The sequence below is a fragment of the Lagopus leucura genome, unplaced genomic scaffold (genome assembly GCF_019238085.1).
Source record: "Lagopus leucura isolate 7727_CA_CO unplaced genomic scaffold, USGS_WTPT01 Super-Scaffold_73, whole genome shotgun sequence".
NCBI lineage: Eukaryota > Metazoa > Chordata > Aves > Galliformes > Phasianidae > Lagopus > Lagopus leucura.
In genome coordinates, this window is record NW_024962252.1 from 52,667,360 (window position 1) to 52,686,029 (window position 18,670).

Sequence of the window (18,670 nt, forward strand, 5' to 3'; positions counted from 1 at the left end):
AGAATAAAAGGCACCATCAAAAGAGCCACCCTAATTCACCACTCCTGCAATTTTGTATCAGCGTAAGTTCAGTGATTTCAAAGCAATTACACAGATGTAAAACAAGGATGATCACTGCAATAAATCAGCCCCGGTGCAAATCCAGAGGAACTCTTCCATGCCTCAAAACACGTACAAATAAAAATATTAAGACAGAAATTATAGGAAGACACACACAATTGCATATAATTGTAAATACATATTCCACTAGATCTCTGTGCCCAGTGACCAAATGGAGCCATGCTTTGTTCCCGACCATTTACTATTAGATTGTTTAAATGTGATTACAACAGAAAGGAGAAAAAAAAGGAACAGATCTTTTAATTTAGAGGAGACAAAGATTTCATAAACAAAACACAGTAAATAAAGAAACAGAAGTTCAACAGATCCAAGCTGCCCACATTCATTAGAGCCATACATTGATTTCCTAGCTCACATGAAAGGATTCTGAGGAAGCTGAATGGAAAGCTTTCCTGGATATTGATCAAACAGAATACCTGACATTAAAAAAAAATGTAACTACACAAAATAATTTGAGAAACTTTTCTTGAAAAGAATTAACGGATGAATCTGCGAGATGCAGGGAATGGAAAGAAGTGGTATTCTTGTTACAGTGTTGGTAGGACAGAGAAACGTCTTCCGCTTCATCCTTTCCTCTAAAGACAAACTTGTGATTTTTAATTAGTCACGATGTTTAGTCCTATGGCATCACTTAGAACAGCATCAGTGCAAATGAACGTTCAGCACGGTTATTTCCTTCCTCTCTCCTGCCTTTTTTACTTCAAAACCGCCAACAAAGCGACCGCTCACGAGATCGAAGGGCTTAGCGCACAATTCTGAGAGCTGCACACAGCTGTACTGTGCAAATCCCTCCACTGCTTGTCAGCGCTGTTCAACCCACGACTTAAACCTCCTCCAGTAATTCCAACCCTGGACCTTACTTGCAAAATGAGTACTAATTTTCTGATGCTTTTTTGAAAGGGACAAAAGGATTCCAGGAGACAGGAAGGAGCCCACTTCCACTCGAGAACCGATCAGCCTGTTTGAACCTGGCTCTTTAGAAGTAACATTTTCTCATTCTATGAAAGCCTCCACACATCCCTTTTCAGATCACAACCAAATCATTAGGGCCTGCCACAAAACCTATTAAAGTCAATGCAAGTCACTCAAAGACTTCAAAGGACTTGGATCCAGACGCGAGGTGAAATGCTGAGCGGCAGCCTGATGGCATCTCTGGTGCAGAGGGAAGGCCGTGCCACGCTGGGCCACGGAGGGGCTGCTACTCACACCATCCCAGAGCCCTGGCACAGGTCCAGAGACCGAGCACCCATAGCACGCTAGGAAGACTCCGGGGCACGTTCTTGTAGTTTCGTTTCATCCAGAAGGAACTGGGTGTGCACCGGGCCGCCGGCTTAGATGGATTGACACCTGGTAGCGGGGCTCAACTGAGAGAGCCTCTTCAAAAGCCTGCTCTGATACAAGTGAGAGGTTCATCCAGCTGCACTCCAACACCGACACAAATCAAACAGATCCAGCTGCCAGCGACAGGGCAAGGCCAGCTTTTGGGAAGGAAGGTCTTCAAGGAGCCAAACAGATTTCCAGAAATACTGCCAACAAGATGGTTCATTTCAGCCTCCACAGCATAGCCAGCAGTCCAGAAAGAAGTGATGTGCTGCAGCCTGTTCGGTGCCCGTAGCTCAATACCAACCATTTGAACCCAGCACCAATGGCACCACTCTTCTTCTTCAGGCTTTCACACAATTTCCTGCCATTTTTTGGTTTTTGACTGATGCTCTCAACACTTCTCATTTAACTGACACGTCTTGATCAGAAATTCAAATTGTGTTTCATTTCTAATGCCTGCATTTGTTCAAAAATATGCTATGCAAAAGTATTCGTTCAGCAAGAAAACATAAGGAAGCACCCAGTGTTGTCTTTCACCAGATTGGTTCTAAAACTGTTTCGGTTTTCCAAATCACAGAATTTCAAAAATACAGCTGAGTTCTTTTTGTTGTGTCAACAGATAAACATCTCAACACACTTTATGCAGACTGATTTTAGGCTGCAAATAAAGAGAAAGTAAAAAGGTCTTTCATGCGAAGCCCTCCTCCAAGCTTAAACCATGTTTCATGAATTTTACTAAAAGGAAATCTGTGTTGAAATGGAACATTTACAGATGTTCAACACCTGCTTAAGTAAATGAACCCTTGAGTAACTGTTAATCAGTTTCATAAAATATCTATTTTGTTCTGTACTCTGAGCAATTTCATCCTAATTTGGGGTTACAGCTTCTTTTCTGAGGTATAAAAGCAAAACTAACATGAAAAAGAGACAAATTAGCGTTGTCTTTTCATTTGGTAACTGAGTGAAATTAAAATACAATTTCATTATGGCAGCGCTAGAGCAAACAAATGCACAAAAAACACCAAAGCAAAACCAAACTACACACTTAACCTACTTCTGAAAGGACACATCAAACCAAAATGACAATGTTATATCACTATTATTAGCTTTAGAAATGAAGCATTTAGAAGTAATTTCAGTTTTCAGCCTGTTATCCTAAATGATGGCATATGTAAAAAGAGCATATACAGAAATGTAGTTTGGAAAAGATTAAGAGATTATTTTAGAAGCAAATTACTCCATAAATAAAGCACAAAGGGAGCACAGCATCATTCAGGAATGGACATCTGTCACCCAAGCAGATACCACATCACACATACACAGCTTAATTCCGCATGTGGAAAAACAGGACTTAAAACAACACATAAAATCTTACATGCGTTACATTTATTTGTATATTTCTAGATCCCATAAATATCCAGGCACCAAAAAGTACAAATAGAGGAAATGGTAAGGAATAAAATGAAAAAAAAAGAACATAAGAAAAGCAAAAAGTCACAAAGAGTTAGAAAAATCAGGGCGCTACCCTCAGCACTGCTCAGCACTGCTTTTCTTTTAATGGGGGAGGGAATGAAGAGGGAAGGGAAGTCACATTCAATGTCATCTTGACAGCGACCTCTTATTCGAAAACTATTATTTTTCCATCTTGAATAAGAGAGAACCAAGTGCTCTTCATAATCACATAAATGACCTACCACTCTCTAAGTGCTCCCTCTTAGATCAACAAAGAGCTATCGGAAGCAGAAAGTACTACACACTACTCCCCTGTCGTCTCAATCCAAGATGTAGGCACGGTTCAACCTTACCGTAAGAGAAGCCTTGAAAGACCAAAAGCTTTAGAAAATACACTTATCAGGCTATCCTTCCTCCTCACAGCAATCTTTTCAGAATTTTGAAGTGTTAAAATGATAAAGACACAGGAGAGGAAAAGCATGAGATGAGAGTTAACTTTTATTTTTCTAGGGGAAAGAAATCGATGGCTTCAAACCAGCATTTAACAAGGGTGGGAAGAAAAGTTTCCTTTGTCATTAAGGGTCGACTGCTAATGCTAGGTTGCAGAAGATCCTTGCAACTAACTTAACCTAGCAGCTCTCACTGCCAGGCACTCCACACCCTTACAAACTCTCCCTGCCCTCACTAAGGAGGACCCAAGGAGGGCCCATCCCAGTAAGGTCAATGGCAATTCTGTGGCTCCTTAACCCGGAAGAGCAACTGTTTTGGGGGGGGGGGGGGGGGAGGGGATTGCTACGTTTTTCTTTTTTCTCAGGGAAGGATGAAGCAAGAAATCCTGTTCATTTAACTGCTTGCAGTTCTCCCCATAAAATTAAATGGGAAAAGTAGTACACAAAGGAAAAAATGCATTAAGTAAAAGCAGGAAAAAAAAAAAGGAAAAAAAGAAAAAAAGGAAAGTCTGTCAGACAACCGTTTAACCAAACACACAAATATCACACAGAAAGGCCTTCCTGCTATGTTGAAATCCAACTGCAAATCAAGTCAGTTCAATATTAAGGAAGGATCTGGTGCACTGAGTGACTCAGCATGCCGGAGCTCGGGCTGGCTCCCAGGACAGAGTGCGAGGCAGCCCACGTCCCAAGCACCCTGTCCTGTCTGCTCTGAGTGCTGTGCAGCTTTGCTGCTTCAACCATTCCAGAGCAACCCACAACCTCCTATTCCACCTGGAAGAATAACAGCAGGGTTGTGGGCTGTAGGGAAAAAAAAAGTCTTAACCACGTACCTCAAAGGCTTAGTCATCAGTAATGAAAGCTTACCTTCACTAGTCAGGTCAGTGTGAAATACTGACTGCAAGAACTTCCATTCACCCAGCTGAATCACCCCCAAAGAGTGCAAAACAAACTGTTTCCAGTAGATAGATTTGCTGAAAATTCAAATCCTCTAAAAATGGGGAAATCACAGCCAAGAAATAATTTGGTGTTCACAGGACTGCAGTGCTCTTCTTACAGTAAAAAAGAGCTGAGGAATATACAAAGGATCATGGCAGGCACCAGGATGGCTCAGAACTCCTTCAAAAACTAAATCCATAAATTCACCTCCACCACTATCACAAAGCAAAAAGATCAAATGTACATTATCAGTAGGAGGAACCAACAGGCCATAATGCTTTCTTCTGCTTCTACCAGGAGAGAGCATAATGAGGCGCAAAGGAAGAGCAAACATGAGAAAACCCTAGGAGAATCCTTGGATCTGACCTTCTCTCCACATTCTCCCTCCGTCATCTCTTTTCTTTTTATTTTTTTTAAAGCCTCTATAAAATCCTTGCTGTATTGCTGACTGCACAGCACTTCCTGAAGAATGCATAATTACGTCTCTTTAACCCCTTGCTCTCACAAAGCATACACTGTGCTCGGATCCAGTTTTTAAACATCCCCTACCACAAAACGATGAGAAGAACGTGCACAGGCTAACAGAGCTGATATGGAAACATTGCCAAAAATTCTAACCCATGAAAATTAAAACTATCCACATTATTTCAGTTGTAGGTGCCCTCATATATCCTTCTACATGCTTTGTTTCAGGCTACCCACATACAGAATAGTCAGTTAAAAGCAGGAACATTTCAGGCCCAGCACCTTCTTTCACTTGCCTTTCTACACAAACCTTGCAACGCGCAGCCCTCTTCACTTCCAACACTTCAATCCCCACTCTGGAGGAACTTGAGAATCTACTCATATGCTGAAGACAACAAGCACTTCCAGTGAATTTCACTCTTCATCTAGTGCCTGAAGTAATAAGCAATTCCTCAAGTCAGTCCATAATTTTGAATTTTTTATGCTATTGGTGAGAAATCTCACAATACAGCACTTGCATTTTCCAAAATTCAAGAACTAGCATACTCTCTGAAACAATTTTTTCTCAAGTAAGTATTTTTGCAGACGATATTTGCTGCTGGTAAGAGGGCAAGAATTTGTTCAAAAAATAAGTACTAGCTGCAGCGTTTTAATGGACAGGAGACCTGAGCTAATAAGCATGTGTGACCACAGTGGCAGTGAGCTAAAAATGATGGGAAAACAGACATCTTGGCCTAAAAGACTTAAACAAAAAAACTTCCCACAGACTGCAAGCTAATGAGGAGAGTTTTTTCCTCTCCATTTTGTCTGTACTTCCAGCTAGTTAGAAAAATTGCTGGAGGCTAAGGAGTCTGAATACAGACACTACTTATATAGGTAATACTGGTTTCTAAAGGAATTCTTCTTCATTTATGAATGGTTTGAAAATATACTGTTTGCAGCAGGACTTCCACCTGTGCTGAGGAGTGCGATTATAGCTCAGCCAGAAGGCTCAAGTGTTAAGAACAAATGGGAGTTGCACTTGCTGGTCACTACAGGTATAACACGTACAGCAGGAAACCAGGTTTACAGACCCTGTCCAAAGAAAAAGGCCCAGAACAGATGTTAATGCAGAGGAGCAAGGTAAGAACTGCGCAGCATGAACATAAGAATTAATGGGCCTAATCCAGAACTCAAGGAAAAGGCTGATTTCAATGAAGTTTGAACTGGGACATCAAGGAATAAATAGATAGAGGAAAGCAGAGGGAAGCATACACCAGATTGGTACTACTATAGTTGTTTGTTGGCTGATTTAGAAATAATTATTTTAAGTACAAGTCTGGATCTTGACTCCATGTGGTATTTCTCTTTTAAATAGGCTCCCCAGTCTGTTCTTTTGACTCCAAATCACTAGGTCTCAAAGACTAGTATCGGTTACAAATAACCAATATGCTGTTCTCATATCTTCTACACATTCTTCTGTACTATGAATTACTATAATTAAAAACAATCCAGTTTTATTCAAGTAATTTTAGGTAAACTGTTACAGTTCCATGAAGTCAGCAAAGATATGAAAACTTGTATCAATCAGAGTCTTAGCCAAAACAGTTAAGAGAACAAAGAAAATGAAAATACTAGGAATTCTGGAAAAATCTGAGGCAAGAATAATTTTAAGTTTTCTGAATTCTGCAAATACAGCACTAAGAAGAACATCGAGTACCTAAATAATTAAAGTTTATCCTCTTTATTGAAACAGTCCATGTTTGAGAATTTGTGCGAGTCTTAATGTTTAATTAAGGGATTTAAACATTGCTGTAAGTGAAATCTCTACGCAACCTTAACTGTGGATTCGCCAGGTCACTTCCATAATATATGCATGTTGGGAGACCAGGACCTAGCAGTTACTACAAACACACGGTTCAAATATCAGTCACAAGCATGTGAAAAATCAATTTACAAGGAGATGAAAAAATAAATGCTCTAGGAGATAGGACATGCTAATGAAAATGAGTGTAGTGTGTTTGCTTTTTGTCCACGTCTAGGTTTTGGTTTCACATGCAGCAACTGCTGAGACATGTTTGTTTAGTGATTAAAAGAGAAAAAAGATTAAGCAGCAACTTTGAAGAGCCCTGTGCAGATAAAGATACACCTGTTTTATAAGCAATTAGTAATTTCTTCTTAATGGAATGTAAACTGTTTTCTCCAATTTTCCTAAAATTCACACATTCAAGGGGAATGTAACTCAAAGGATGAAATGTATCTCCACAATATCTGGAAATGAGAGTACAAATCTAGTCCAGCCTACTTAACACATGCGGTTGTACAATAACCACATGGAGTGGATTTAAAAGACTTTTTGTAAAAACAAAACAAACCCAGGTATATAAGAGAAAAGCTTTTGGAAACATGTCATCGCCACATTCTTCAACACTACATAACATTAACTCCAAGCTGCGCCACAACACAGCCCACAGCTGCTATAGGCCAAGAGTGGGGACAGGCTTTGTGCTGGTTGCAGGCGACCAGGAGTCCGGCTGACCATCCATCCTTCATCTCTCCCACTGCTCCCCTGAGCTAGGAAATGTATTTTGCTTGAGTTTTTCCAGCCGGCATTTACTGAAGATGCCTGCTGGCTTCACACAGCCGAATGGGAACAAATGCGGCAACCAACGCCGTTCTTTGAGACAGTGAGCATTGAAGGTGGAAGTATCGTTTACATCAAAATCACTACAAAATATCATTGAAAAGGGACAAAAACTGAGGACTTCCTTTTCCTGAGAAGTGCTTGGAAGTGCTTGAGCAAGCAGGATTTGTGCTAGATTCAGAGGAACAAAGTAAGGTCCTTAAATATTCGTAAGTACCTCTCAGAACAACAAATCCACAACTCCAAAACCTGAAACCAAGGGCGTTAGGGGGAATTATCAGTGCTGTGTTTACTTATTAGCCTTTAAGTTTTTATACAGAGACTGTGTCTGCAGGGACAAATGCAGACACAGCACTTGACGGCACTTGGATATATGCCTCCTACTAGAAGCTAAAATGAAAGCTATATTTTACAGTTCTGGAAAAGCAAAACAAAGCCCACAGCTTGTGTTTATAATAATATTTCTACCTATCTAGATGTACTTCACCAGTTCTGCATTAAAGAGGAAGGTTAACTCCGTATCCTCAGGATTGTTCCAGATTTATTTGTCCTGGAGGTGCATCTCGTTTTAAGGCTGCTAACAAAACTCCATGTATGCAGAGAATGGGACAACACCACTGAGAGGAGAAGATAAAATGGGCAAGCACATTAAAACACGATCCCAGAAAGCGTCCTTGACTCAAAACCTTTGCAGCTGTACTACAGCTCACGTGCTGACTTTGGTATTTGCTTCAGTGACATGATGGCACCACAGCAAGCTGTGCTGCATTCTAGAATGCTTCAAAAACACGAATTCTTGAAGAAAAAACAAACAAACAAACAACAGTTAAAAAGAAGAAAAAAGAAAGCCTTGAAAAATTTCAGTTCTTAAAATTTTAAATGGGAGCTGTGGGAAGTGCTCAAGGTTTCCCTCCAAGTTTTTTGAAGATCGAGCAGAGAAAGGGTTAATCCCAAAAAATAAAAGAGCAACAGCAAATCTGACTACACGTTTGAAAAAGCCTATAAAATGTTACAAGCAAAACAGGAAAGCTTGTGTTAATAATGCATAAACCAAAGGGGGGAGTAGGAGGGGGAGCTCCTCGTTTAATGGAATGGCGCTTTATCCCCGCAGTTCGAACGAAACACGCCGTGGCTATCAATCCGCGACATCTCGCAGCAGCGCGGCCCGGAGCGCTGCCCGCCCGGTGTCGGCCCCGCGGCCCCCGAGCCGCGCTGCTGCCGGGCGCTACATACCAGCCCGGCTCAGCGGAGGCCATTACCCGCCCCGTCGTCATGGCGACGCTAACAGTGAGCCCGACTTCAAAGGCACGGCTGTAATGTCAGCCTGCCAGCAGCCAGAGGGAGCGGTAAGGGGACCTGCCCGGGCGGCCCCAGCGACAAAAATACACGGACGGCTCTCCGGGCAGTTCCGCCGTCCTGCGGGCTAGCGGCGAGTCAGCAAAGGAGAGGGAAAGTAGTCTTCACTTTTTTGTTCCAGATTCAAAGAGCAATACTGATTCGGAGAAAACTGTCGCAGGGAAGGAGGAAGCTGGCTTTCAGATTTTGCCGCTGTGCAGATCCCAGCAGTAAAGACAAACAGTAATAGAGAGAGATTGCCTCAGCTCATGCACTCTTGCCTCATCAACACGCTCTTACCAAGCACGACATCACTACACACTTAGAAATCAACGTGTGGAGTGGCCCTGCAACCCAGCAGCAGGAGGGCACGCTGCCCGGCAGCCACCAGCTTGGTTATGGCTGCTGCCAGCAGCATTGCCTGCCCTCCATGGGGTGGTGCAGCTCTTGTCCCTTGGCCTGCTTCCCTTGAAACCGCTGCTGCTCATCTCAACCAGGGAGTGCAGGAGTCAGCCCCTTTGCGTCCTTTTCCACCACCCTGACGTTCCTGCCCTCACCAGAAAGGCAGATTCCCTCTGACATGGCCCTGTTCGGTCATCCACATCCCTAACAGCACCATAAGGAGCACGCCTGCTCCTTTTTGCCACTGGAGCACAGCACACTGCGTGGTTGAACCATGCAACTCTTCCCAGCTAAGGTACAATCCAAGGCAGCGCTTGCTGTTAGCTTTTGCCACCTACCCCTTTAAGGCTGTCACACACACATGCTTGAGCTGAGTCCAGTGCTCGAGACTAAGCAAGTACCCAACTGAGTTTGGAGGGGCAGCAGCAGCCCCTGATCTGCTCTTGGTTGATCACAAGTGTATGTGGGTTGTGGGCTACAAAAATCCAGCTTTTGACAAAACTGAGCCCGTGGCGTCTATACCAGAGTATGCTGGAATCTAGAGCCAGTGAGACATTCAGATACACACAAAAGGTACGCAAAATGTCTTAGACTGCTAGGAAAACAATTCTTTTAAAAGACTAAATATAAACAGGGTTGGGATTCTGTTTGTTTTTGTTTTTTTTTTTTTAAACTTGAACATATAGCTGATGGTGTTTTGTTTCCAAATTACACTTTACATGGATGTGGGTGGTGAGAAAAAAAAAGTGTCAGTCTATAGGTGCTCTTAATTACTCTTCAAACCCATAGTGTCACTGCAGACTGTAAGTGACAGAAGACAGCGCTCACTCTGCGCGGCTAGCTGACTGCAGCCCTCTGACCACATCTCCATGGAAATGGAGGTCAAGCAATCAACATTATTATACAAGAGGTGAAAGTTCGTCGTTTTTCTGGCAAAAATAAGGTAAAGGTTCTGCAGGATTTACTTCAGTCTGGCCTGTACTGCTGTGAAAATAGGCATTAAAAAGCAGGCACTTATTGGATTTTTGTTTTGTTTGTTTTGTTTTTGTGACAGGTTCTTCTGTAAACTAACCAGTAAAAACAGAAGAGCTAAAGTGTATATAAGAAGTGTCTTTCATGGGATCTGGTATGCGACCTCTGCCTCTTTGCAGCTGAGGAAGATCCCTCCATGGCAGCCCAAATGGCCACTTGCACTCCAAGCTGCTGACAGAGCACTAAAGAGCCCTCTGGCCAGAGGCAGAGGAAGACTTAGAGCCAAAAATATTCTCTACTTTGTCATACCTCAGAATAGGAACAAAAAGGCTGTTACTGTGATTTTCAGCAAGACAAAATGTCTAACGAGCCATGCTGGAAGAATCAGCAGTCATTTAAAAACAACAGTATGGTGTGTATGCAGCCTTCCTAAACCTTCTTTAAAAGCACAAGCAAAACAAAGGAAGACTGAAGACAGAGGAAAAATGGACTATAAGACGATCCAAATGAAGCAACAACTATGAGACGTTATTAAAAAAAACCCAAAACACAGATCCTAAAATTTTATAGCCCTGTTTCAATAAATCTTGAAGAACTGTGCTGAAAATTGCACTGAACAACTTTCCTTTTTTTTCCCTGCTTTCATGTAGGCATCTAATGATACAATAAACAAAGAGGATGAGGGAAAAAAAAAGCTTTTATGAAGTTTTCATTAAGCACTATTATTAAAATCCTGACACGGTCTGTAAATTAAACAAGGGAAAGAGAGATCTGGAGTTTTTCTTCTGTCTCCACTGCAGTACTCTATGAAAAACTGGTAAGGCTTTCAGTTAATTATAAAAGTCAAAATGGAAGGGCAACATTTGGAATTAAGCTACCTTCCATATCATAATGAATTAGTTGAATAAGGCTGCTGTCTGCACGTAATCCATACACCGTTTACCTATATAATCTTGTGAAGTTACTGTGATTTTACAAGTAAATCTATGTTTGCAATTCCTTTATTTCCTGAAAACTAGTGCTGGCCAGAGTCTATTTGCAGTTAAATAACAGTAAGAATGTTTTAAACTTCTTTCATTACTTTTAGTGCAACGTGCGTTGGCAAAATTTGTCATCTATGATACTATAAATGTAAATGCAAGCTCCCCCTTTCCAGTGCTATGACATGAAACAAGCTTTGTTCTCCTAACTAGGTCCACAACTGTGCATTCAGCAAACCGTACTAAAGCTTACGGATGCATAAAGTATTACTACAAGCAAACACATAAACTTATACTCTCATGTTTGCTTATCTTTATATTACTTCCCCAAATGTTAGCTTAAATAACATGGCGGAAGATGCACTATGAAGTGAATTTCTCTGTCGAGGGGAAAAAAAATAGCATGTTCATTTATAAATTCATGCCACTTAACTAAGATGTGAAATAAATGATCCAGAATGACATATTTTCCTATACTAATGCAGTTCTTCAAACGTGCCTCAAAATTCAGGCCCTAGTTCTAATTTAGCACAGTAGGTCTCATTTCATAGGTCGAGATGATTAAGAGGGTCAGCTGCAATTGTTTGCCTGGAAGGAAAGAGATCAAAAGCCTAAACACTGGGGCTCTGCAAGTAGCCTTTTCCTGATGTTACCAGCTTTTCTATCTTGATTTCAACCCTCTACGATGCTTCACCCCCTGAAATTACATTGCCAATTCAAACAAGACCCTCTTGTACCAAGTCCTGTGAGACTGGAACAGTATTTGGCATTATGGAGGAAATGGCACATATTGATTTGCATGGCGTTCAGGAAAACCAATGCAGCGAGTTACAGCGTTAACAAAGACAAATGAAGAAAAAGGCCTTCACTCGGTATTTTTATCTGTCTATATATGCTCAAGGTAAATTGATAGCAGTAGCTTGTTTACACGTAGCAAACACACATCAGAAGCACTTTTCATATGCACAAATTCTACAAAAGCCATCATGATTTGTCTCCTTCAAGGGAAGACTTCACAGTGAATCTAACACACAGCTCCAGCCAGGGAAGGAAGGTTTCAGAGAATTAAGCATTACAGAAGATGTTTTCTTGCAATCTAATATCTGAGAGAAATTTTTGAAACTGTTTCAAACTTCAGGAAAGGAAAACCAGAATAGCCTCCCACACTACAGGCCTGACTTCACTGGGATTCCAGCATAGCACTAAAAACAAGCAACACACAACAGACGCTTAGCACTTGTGCTACGATGGTGCAGAATCCCCAGCAATAACGGATGGACCATAAACAATCAGACAAAGCATTGTGAAACCTGGCCTAAGCTTAATGCTGTGAGCAGTGACCGCATGGACATCTGCTTACACAGCAACAGGACCACTAGAAGCCAGTTTCTAATAAAAACTAATCATGGTCTTGTTTGGTTGGTTTTTTGTTTTGTTTTGTTTTTTTTTCTTTTAAAAAAGGAAAGTTGTATTAACAGCACCAGAAGCCAGCGCATTCCCAAGCAAGCAGGAATGGACGCTAGAAGAAAAAAGAAGGGATCTACTGCTAGGCTTCAGATGTTGCTGGCTGTAGGGAGGTGCTGTGTTTAGTCAAGATTACGAAGCCAAGGTCACCTTTCAGGATGGCTGGTGTACCCATGTAAAGGAGCCATTCTGGGAAAAAATAATATCCTATCTTACAGGAATACTTCAGGTAAAAATAAAGGAAAGAAAAAACATTTACAGTGTCTCAAGTACTTCCTGAAATGGTATCCGACTAAACAACAAACAGTCTTTTGTCTTATTTTGTGTGCCAAAGGACACAAAGGACCCCAAGGTTCCAAGAGATATGAACAAAGATATGGACCAGTGAATATATCACATTTTGCAATTTATAGTATGCTATCAACTCGAACTTTACAAACAGCCAAACCCATTTTGAGGCTTACGCGCCTTTTTAAATGCTGTATGTATCTACACATAGTGCACAAAATGTTCCAAAAAAATATATATATATTCCCCAAATCCAAAAAAAAAAACAACAACTCAATCACCCTCCAGGAATTCAAAAGTCTGAAGCAGTTTAGAATTAGGTTCTCAAATGCGTAACCTAGAAGTGCTGACTTGGAAGTGGAAGCAGACTACAAGGACAGCTAGTGCCCCTTCAAGCACAGTTGGTTGCCCCTTCTGAGGGGACAGCAGCCTCCAGAGGGGCAACAGCTAGAGGGGAAAAATGCTTCAACCACCCAAATTCAACCTTGTTTCTTCAATTCTCAAGTCAACACCAATGCTGTTCTGGCATCTGGAGCTGCAAAGTACATTGAGGCAATTGCTAATGGCTTCAAAAGACACTGCAGGAAAAAACTACTAAGACCTTAATATTCCACCCAAGACAATATTGGCCTATTTAAACACAAGTTTTTGCAAGGTTATCCACTACTGGGATCTATAATCCCTTATCAGGTTTCCCAAGTAAATTTCACATAGAGGTCAAGCTAAGTATTTCTTTTCACATTTCTAAATTTTTCTAGATCCTAAATGAGTGATTTTGTTATTACAAGTATACTAAATACACTCTGAAGTATTTTGAAAATGGAAAACTTTATGGAATAACCAAGCATCTTTTTTTTTTCTTTTTTAACAGTATCTAATAAAATCAGTTTTAATACATCAGCAGCCGCCTCAACACCATTTTTAATATAAATATCATCATTCCAGCAAGGAAAACCAAGCAATTCTGTAAAGCTCAAAACATAAGTGATTAACAACAGGACTTTCTTTTCACATTACAAAGTTTAATTTTAATAGCAAGATAGTCAATTCAAGAATCAACAACTTTGATTCACTGCATCAGTTCATCCCTACACGCACAGCACGTGCTCAGGGCAGCACAGCACTACTTTAATCACACTTCTGCTCAAAAGTGAATGTAAAAGTTGACTCTCTCAGGGAATCCATCTGATCACCTATGTGAAAACTTGGCCCCACTGAAATCAAATGTAAAAATACATGTATGTTGAGTGGGCCAGGATCTTCAATACCACAACATTACATGTAAAGTCATTCCTCCAATGATATCACAGAAGGGATATTATTTCAGAGGAGCTTCAGTGGCTCATAAAGGATCTGTCTCACTATGCAGACCCACTCCGGGCCATAAACAGATTGTTAGATACAGAATCTGTATGAACACAAGTACCAACCAATGCTTTGCACCTCAGAAATACATACACTCAATACCTCTATACATATGAGTTGCATGAAACTTATTTGCGCTACAGGTTTATTACATGGAATGACAAGACCAAAAAAGAAACAAGCTAGCAACTGCACTTGATCCAGAATTAAAATGACTTGGAGAGAACAGCAACTTTTTCCAACTCTATGCATAATGGCTAAGAAAAGCATTTGAGAAAGCTTAGTCACTTCTTTGCAACTTGAAGCTTTTTTCCTTTTATTCCAGGCTTAAACAAAGTTCAGTGGGGCATCAAACTGCCTCAGTCTTAAATTACAGTCTGTACTTTAAAATAGAATGCATGCACCACATGTTCCTGAAGCTAGAGGGTGGGAGTGTTATTCACTGAAAATTGAAGGCTTGTTGAGTCAATAATCTTCTTTCAGAGAGTAACAATTTTCAGCTAAAATTTCTTGACCCAAACAAAGGAAAACAAGATCATTCAGTTATTTTACAACACGGCAGAAGAAGAAAAGTAAGTGGGAAAGAGGCATACTAGTCTTATTCTACTTGATGGAAAAACAATGGAAAATTTAATTCACAAGTATTACTTACATTTCCTTTTTGTTCATATTTAACCTACTCCCAGTTATTTGCAGATGGAGACATGCACAGAAACAAGTAACCACGGGACAGAACTTACACATACATCTATGAACTGCCCACTGCTTTTATCTCCCAAGAATTACCAGGAATTCATTTACAGGTTTCCATGTCCACACAAACCTCCTTTTTTCTTAAACTGGAAACAATATCCTGAATTTTAAAACACCACTTCAGTTTGAATTTTCTAATTTGCTTATCTGCAAACAATCCAACACTGTCTATAAAATGAGAGGGCTGCTGCACCATCTCTCCTTTAATACTCATTTTTCCTTACCGAAAGGGTTACAGTCCTCATTAATATTTACACTGTGGTTGTGCCCACATCCTCAACCATCAAGGATTCTGAGCTAAGCTTTTCACATGAATGTCACCAGAGTCCCCTGTCCCTGGAAAAGAGGAGGTATTTCCTAACTGTCAGCTACAGTTTCTCAAACTATGCTGGGAATTCTTTTCCTGGCTTAAGTCTTCAACCATAAACAACATTTGTTCAGCGAGAACTCCCCTGGATGGAGATGATTTTCCAAGCTACTTTGCATTCTAGAAGTTACACAAGGAATGTGAATTGTCAAACCATTCCATGCTTTTCCTCACAGCCAGCAACTATTAACATACATCCAAAATGATGTTGATCCATGAGCCAAGTATATCTAGTCTTGTATTTATAGCTCATCACTAGTTCTCAACAGAGGCCTTCTGAAATCTACAATGAGAAAAGCATGCTGCACAGAAGAATGAACATCCAGCACTCCATACATCCTACAAAGGCTCTCTAAAAATGATGTGAAACACAACTGTGAAGTGGCTAATGAAGTTGGGTAGGAATTGCTGAAGTACCGCTTCCCACAGTGCCAAGCATAACGAAACAACACATCTTTAAGGTTTCAAACAACAGTATGTACTATTTGAGGCCCACCTTACTTTGAAGCTCATACACCAAACCAGAGCCAGCTAGAGTGAAACTTGACAAGTCATAGTACTGCACATGATACAAAGAGTGTTCTACCTCTGTGCCAGCTATTGTTTTGCTTCACATGAAAATTCTTGTGCCTCCATGTGAAGACGCAGTGAAAAAGTAATGTCGTAGAATTAATGTGTAAGCGCTCCAAGTGTGAGCGACCTACCAAGGCACCAGTTCCCTCCACTTCAGATACAACTTTCTGCCTTCAGTATCACATGAGCAATTACGCAGTGATTCAGCCCCAAACTAACCCAGAAATAAAAAGAATTATTTCTTAGCTAGGTTGACTCCCTGAGTCACAGCGCTGACAGCGGAGGATGTGAGAAGGCGCAGATGGCACGCTGTGGGCACATGGCAGGGCTGCAACCAACCTAACTTACAGCAAAGCCAAGCAGCTGCAGGACCTCACCTATAGGCAGCAACCAGAAGAAATCAGCAGAAACACTGGTTTCAGAAACTTGGCAATCTTGGGTAGGCCATTTGACCTCACACATCAAACAACAAGCACAGCTAGCACTGAGCAAAGAAAGAAAGAAAGAAAAAAAAAAAAAGGACTATATTAAAACAGAACAAACTAAAAAACCCCAACATCTATCTGAAATGACTTTCGTAGTGATACCAGTAAAAAATAAATAAATTCATCCATGTCTTCTGCCCTTCATTCTACCACCACAATCCAACATGAACATGGACCGAATTACTCATTATGGCAAAACAAAGTATTTGACTTTGCAGACACACACACACACAACCAGTGCTGACATAAGCTCCTTTCTTGCGAGAGCAAACTTGCAGATACATCGTTCAGAAGATTTTTCCTGCAAGTCTGCTCTATCTTTCCCACAATAGCAGAAGTGTGTATTTTGTATTATCCCTTAAACCTCAGTAAATATATTCTGTAGAAGCTGTTCTCCAGACAATTGCATTCAGGCTTCTCCCCCTTTATTCTTCCACTCTAATAGGGAACAGTTTCTGTTTATTACTTCCTTTCCTTCACAGAGTACCTAACTCCCATGTTTTCTCAAAAGCTTGAGATTTCCTTCTAATTGTGACCCCAACAAAAGTGCTCGGAGCACTATTCTATGCAACTTTTCATTTGGGCTCTCGGTGACTCCACATGGTAAAAGACCTCCGGGTCAAACCCTTCAGATATCAGAGCATTTAGGAGAAGGAAAGGAAGCATTGTATAGAATCTGACAGGCCATTAGAAGTAGCTAATAAAGCCATATTTTGTTTGTAGCCATTTGTTACCAACCCACATTACAAATTTGTCTGCTTTGAACTTTATGGGAACATTCATGCCAGGACTTTTATATACAACGTGTGAAGGAAACGGAACAACCATTGAGCTGTTTAGCTGTGCTTACTGTGACACAAACCTGCTGAAAAAACTCTCTAAAAGGATGACACAAGTCAGCATTCAGTGCTGCAAAAAGTGGCCAGCTCCTCTTCAAATCCATCAAAGGGAAACTCTTTTTTTCAAAGCCACATCAGAGAACACCATTCAGCATTTAGTATTACATCTCTTTTGTTGTTTTTAGAGATTCGTATAAGCTTGCTATGTAGCTGCTGTGATTTTACACAATGCCCTTAAGAAATAAAAAGATAACGGGCAAACTGTATAAATATCAGAATACCATGAAACAAAACATACCCAAATTTTATTAAAAGCGTAAAACCACTGCTCTCATTTCAAGCTTTAATATACAAAGACTTACTGACTACCCTCGAGAACAGCATTATCTTGAAAACAAGCTTAGGAAGCCACATTTAGCATCCCAAAATGACACTATAACTAGGAATACTAAATGAGAAATAGTGATCACTGAATTTCATAACCAGCTGAAAATTGAATGCAGGCCTCTTGCTCAAGGGGAAAAAATTGTTAAAATGGTCAAGCCGTCCTTACCCCCAGTACTAAGCATTCAGGTCTTCATCACGCTCACGGTACTTCGAATGCATGGGCCATTCCTCAATTCTAAGGCATTTCCTTTGGAAGTAGGTGAGTTTGCTCACAGTACCGAAAAGACAATGTCACAATATATGAAAGGTTCCAGATGGTCTTAAATGTGGCAAACTATACTGCCTCACATTCTCCTCCCTATCCAAATGGAGGTTGGGGTGTTCAGTATGTAAGCTTTCCGGAAGCGAAGGCTCTGAACAACAGCATTTACAACAAACCTACAGTATAAGCTACACTGCCACAATGGTTAACATTCATTGTTAATACCACCAGCTTACTCATACCTAGAATAATAATGAGCTACTAAATATACTGAACACTTAGGGACACAGATAATACCCAACAGTCTGCTTAGATACTGTGGTGACAGAGGTAGGACAGAGCATGGATTAAAAGTAGGACGATTGTTTAAGAAAAATTGCTGGCAAATTAAAACATTATTTAATAAATAACTAGTTCTATCTATCCTAATAAACACTGTTCATGAAAAATTGAGGTAAGAACTTCATTTTAATTTAACTGTTTTTAAATAGCTGTTGCCTAAAGAGTTTAGATAGCAGTTGCCTCCTATTTTTAAAGTAATTGCCAGCACTCATTTTTGAGACGAGTTCAGAGAAACTGGTCTTCTTAAAAAAAGTTTTCCTGTCAAATTAACACTGGTTCAAAGTAAGCAGATAGCTCTTCTCACACCAGTTTTCATAGTTCTCCTGAAGCAGGCATGTCTCAAACATCATGTAAAGAATTTGTGGCATATGTACTCTCCTGGGTGCCTAAGATATAACTTTAAATGCTGTGAAGATGTTTATTACCCTACTTTTAAGAACTGACAATAGCGCCATGTGTCAGAGGAAAAATACACAACAAACTGC

At 40.6% G+C, this 18,670-nt stretch overlaps 1 protein-coding gene across 3 annotated transcripts in view; it reads right to left on the reverse strand.

Moving 5' to 3' along the window:
• Window positions 1-18,670, reverse strand: part of ARID1B (AT-rich interaction domain 1B) — a 316,305-nt gene that overhangs the window by 203,269 nt on the left and 94,366 nt on the right. The window lies entirely within an intron of this gene.